Source organism: Tupaia chinensis, unplaced genomic scaffold (assembly GCF_000334495.1).
Source record: "Tupaia chinensis unplaced genomic scaffold, TupChi_1.0 Scaffold000062_1, whole genome shotgun sequence".
NCBI classification, from domain to species: domain Eukaryota; kingdom Metazoa; phylum Chordata; class Mammalia; order Scandentia; family Tupaiidae; genus Tupaia; species Tupaia belangeri.
In genome coordinates, this window is record NW_006159520.1 from 3,468,128 (window position 1) to 3,472,372 (window position 4,245).

Genomic DNA, 4,245 nt, shown 5'->3' on the forward strand with positions numbered 1-4,245 from the left:
GTTTGGTTTTTTTGTGAAAAGAATGTTTTTTTTTTTTTTTTTTTTTTTTTTTTTTTTACTGTATGGTTCATTTTTATTTGGGGGAGGTTCTGTTTACTGGTTTGGAAGAAAGATATGAAGGGTTACTTTGACTTTAAAATAAATCCCTTCAGGAAAGGAAAAGTGGAATTTTAGAATGAGAAACTAAATTTGTCAGATGCCAGAAATTTTAGATTAAAACCAAGTCAGTAGTTAAAAGGAAAGTATGTGTTGAAAGAAGTTTTTTCTTTCTTGCATTACTGGATTGAGCAAGCTAAAGGAGTCAGAATTCTGACATTTTATATTCTCTCTCTCTGTTCTCTGGACTTCACTTCTGTCACTAGGTCTTACCTCTCCATTCCAATCCGTAGCACTTTCCTTTGGTTTCTGGTATAGTATACTGAATTTTCCGTAGTCTATCTTCTTTCTCCAAGCTTCCCAGGGTATTTCTAAATTGTTATTCAAGGAGTTTGAGGCCTTGCAGAAAGAGCCCTGAACCCAGCATTGCTGGGACAAAGGCAAACGGGCTGTCTTCTGCTCCAGACCTGCTGCCTGACAGTTGGAATTTTTGATATATATTTTATTTGGCGTTTCCAATAACGTAATTGTCTCTCCCTTCCCACCCTTTGCAGGCATCTATTACTTTTAAAACCTCTTCTCCATAAGCCTCTGCTCATCCTTGTGAACTGTTCTTGACCTCCCTAACACTTACCAGCAGCTGTGCAAGTTGGACCAGGATCCCACTTGCTTACTTACCTGTTAACTTCATTCCCTCGGTTCCTAGCTGGGATCAGCAGAGTGCAGGACTTTTTTTTTTTTTTTTTTTTTTGGCTTGTTTTTGGTTTCTGGTCTTTTTCCTACTTAAACTTTCTACCATATATTTGCCCCCTCCCCAAATAATAATAAAGCACCCACAACTTATTTTTAAATGAAGATGGAGTGGAATCATTGCACTTTCTTTCCTTTTGACCTCTTTTATGTATTTCTCCCAATTTTAGCTGCTTCACCATCTCGCGGCAGGAAAGGCTTTCAATAAATAGCCCTCTAGCGCTATCTGGCGGGGCTCCAAACGCGACGTGCGCTCACTCTCTGGTCGCTTCCTCCTTCCCGCGCTCTCTTCTTTCTTTTCTTCCTCTCTCCTTTTTCTCTTGTCTCTTCGGCCATCGCGATCCACTTTCACCCTTTTCTCTCCTTCTGCGGGCCCTTTGCTAGCTCTTCACCCCATTGTCAGTGCAGATGGCTTAGAGCGACAGGGCCGGAGGCGGATAACCCTCGCAATGAGAAGATGGTCTTGGTGACTGAGCTCTTGGGGGGGGGGGTTCCCCACTCTGACCCAACGTGGGGCGCACGCACCCTTGACCTTTGAGTAGTGTCTTACTGCTGTTCAAGTCCCAGCGTCTTGGCTAACAGTGGCGTGGAGGGACTGAAAACAGCATTTGTGAAGTTTTGCAGGAAAGAAATCGGATACTGGAATCCGGGCTAGTGGAGCCCAGCTAAGTTTCAGGTCAGAAGGCCGAGTCTCGGTGAGAGCGTGAGGACCGGTCCGGGCTTCCCAGAGCTGGGAACAGCACGGTGCGGCGCCTGGCCTTCGGGAGACATTCGGCGTGGGGGTGCCAGAGGTCCCCCACGGCCTCCCGCCTCCGGCCCCTACTCTGGACCTTACAATAGGCTGCTCAAGTTTGCATCCTGGGCCTGTCCGGGAATCCGCCCCCCCTTCAATTAGCCTGCTTTATCCCCCACATCGCTCCCCCCGCCACGCCAAATTTGGAGAGGAGTGGGAAAGAAAAGTGGGAGTAGGAAAGGCTCCCAGGACAGCCCAGAGGGCCAAGAGCCAGCGACCGCGGAGCAAGCCTGCGCATCAGCATCCTCCCTCCTTTCTCAAATTATTTTGCCGGTCTCATCTTTCTTATTTGTGCCTTTTTTTTTTTTTTTTAAACAGGAGTCGTAAATACTCAGGGGAGTGTGAGGGTGTCAGAAGGGATAGGGACAGAGCAAGAAATTCTGCCCAAATTAGATGGTTGGGGTTGGCACCAGGCTTTGCCCAAGCCCTTTCAAAATTTTTCATTTCTGTTTTTTCTCTCTCACACACACCTCATCCTCTGAACCTCAGAGACATCTCCAGTCATCCTTTTGGGCAAATCGCTCCCATCTAGCCCTTGAAACAGGAAAGGACATGTGGCCTGGGGAAGAGTTATGTTTACATTTCTCAAATTTAGTTTTGACTTTGCAAAGTAAAAGAGAGGACCATATTCCCCATACACACCCAGTAGATGGCTACTTCAGGTGAAGGGACCTTGGCCTGTCCTAGGTGGTCCACCAGACAAAGATCCCTTCCTATATCTGAAACCTGACCCCCTCGCATAATGGCTAAAATACTGAGAGGAGGGGGGCTGGATAGCACATTCCTAAGTGCTGTGCTCCCCAAGTCGCCCCCATCCCCATCACTGAAAGCAGAAAGCAGTTCGCCTGTAATTAATTGAGGACTGTGATTAGGTCATCATTAGCCAAGGTGCAAATAATTGCAGCCCATTTTTACTTAAAATTGACCAGCCCCAGAGTGATAGATCGATTCGGAGTATAAAAATGATGTATCAAAACATCAATGTCGATTATTTGAAATATTGTAGTCGAATTTTTTTTTATTGCTTCATCGGTTAAGTGTCTGAAAGTGCAGTGTTCAAACATATATTTATGTTGTCAATACTGTCAGAACTGTCAGTTTTACTATACCGGATTTGTACTACATTTCGAATTTGCTCATTTACATAAAATGCCCACCCTAGGATTTCCCCCCACCCCCCACCCCATCTCTGGAAAATCCGTGTCAGTTTCTTCAAAGGATTCAGCAGTCTTTGCCTAAGCTGGAGTGTGCACTGCTTCTTTTACTCAATCCTCCACGTCGGATGACATGTCTTTTTCACCATCTCTAACTTTCAAAGCGCTCCTACCTCCCTTCTCCCCAGCCCTGCCTACCTTAACCTCTTCTCCAAAATAATATTAAAGCCTTTGGAAAGCTTTGGATTTAAATCCCGGCATCTCAGCCTCAGATATACTATTTGGGTAGAAAAATGGAAAAACTGGACATTACGGTACCTTTACCCGTCGGCACTTCGGCCAGCCGAGCGTTACCAGGTAGATGGTCTCACACACATGTCAGGGTCCATCATCAAATTACCTGGAAGATTGAAGTCTTCCAGGGAAAATGAATTTGGAAATATAAATACTTTTTCTTTCTTTTTACTTAAAAGCCAGGATGGCAGAAAAAGAAATAATACATATAAATGATCGGCACGTTTTACCTTTAAAAGCTTTTGAACTCAATCGAAAGGCACGAGTTAGAAGTAGAATTGACAGTTTTAATTCTACCAATTTTCACCTGGCACGTCAGATCAGAGGCAAGCATTTATTTTATGGGGTGTGGATGGGAAAGGCAGATAGAAAGCTGAATCCACCAAAGTTTCTATGCTAAAAACCACAGAGAAATGAAAGACTTCTATCGGAACAAAAACATTCGGTTGCTCCATACTTTCAACCTAGACGCATTGAAACTGATAAATCCACTCTGCCTAATTTTATGCCTTTTGTTATTTTTTTTTCCCCAGGATTTCCAGCAAGTCTGGTAGAAAAGACAGGGCCACTTCTGGACTAGCTGTAAGAAAGTGGTTTTGTTTCTGTAATACTGAGGCACGTTTTATAAATCGCTGAATACATTAAAATAAGTCTCTATGAACACTAAAAGAAGTTACACATACAAAGATAGCTTCACTGTATGCCGTCCATCCGGCATTAAAAAAAAAATTCTGAATCTGAGAAGCTTTTCCATACCCATCCTTGCCTCAAAAGATTTAAAGTGCAAAGCAAGAGAAAGTTTCCAACGTGCGTCTCTACGTCTTCGCGTGCGCGTTTATAAACATCTTCCAGTCGGTGTTTGCCTGTTACCTCCCTCCTGCCACACTCTCCGAAGGCAGAGGCGTCGAGGGATCGCCCCCAGAGAGCTGTGTTTACTTAGGTTTTTTTTTAATCTCTCCGCCATGTATGACAAGTGTTACTTCAAGAAATTCATCAGCCTTCTACAGATACTTCCAGTTTTGCTGTAATGATCTGCAGAAGAGAACTGCCATCACTTTCTCACATCCCAAGGTGTTGCAGGAACTCAGAGAGGGGAGAGTGGCTGAAACGCTTAATTACTGTGGGGGAGGGAGGGGCGCATCGCGGGGGGCCGGAGGC

General features: G+C 44.6%; 1 long non-coding RNA gene across 2 annotated transcripts in view; it reads left to right on the forward strand.

Annotated features, from left to right (window-relative positions):
• Window positions 1–4,232, forward strand: part of LOC102492893 (uncharacterized) — an 18,918-nt gene extending 14,686 nt beyond the window's left edge. For both annotated transcript variants that reach the window (XR_333505.2, XR_003546712.1), the window contains exon 4: window positions 3,621–4,232. This is a non-coding gene — a long non-coding RNA (uncharacterized LOC102492893). The remainder of the gene's footprint in view (window positions 1–3,620) is intronic.
• The last annotated feature ends 13 nt before the right edge of the window (window positions 4,233–4,245 follow it).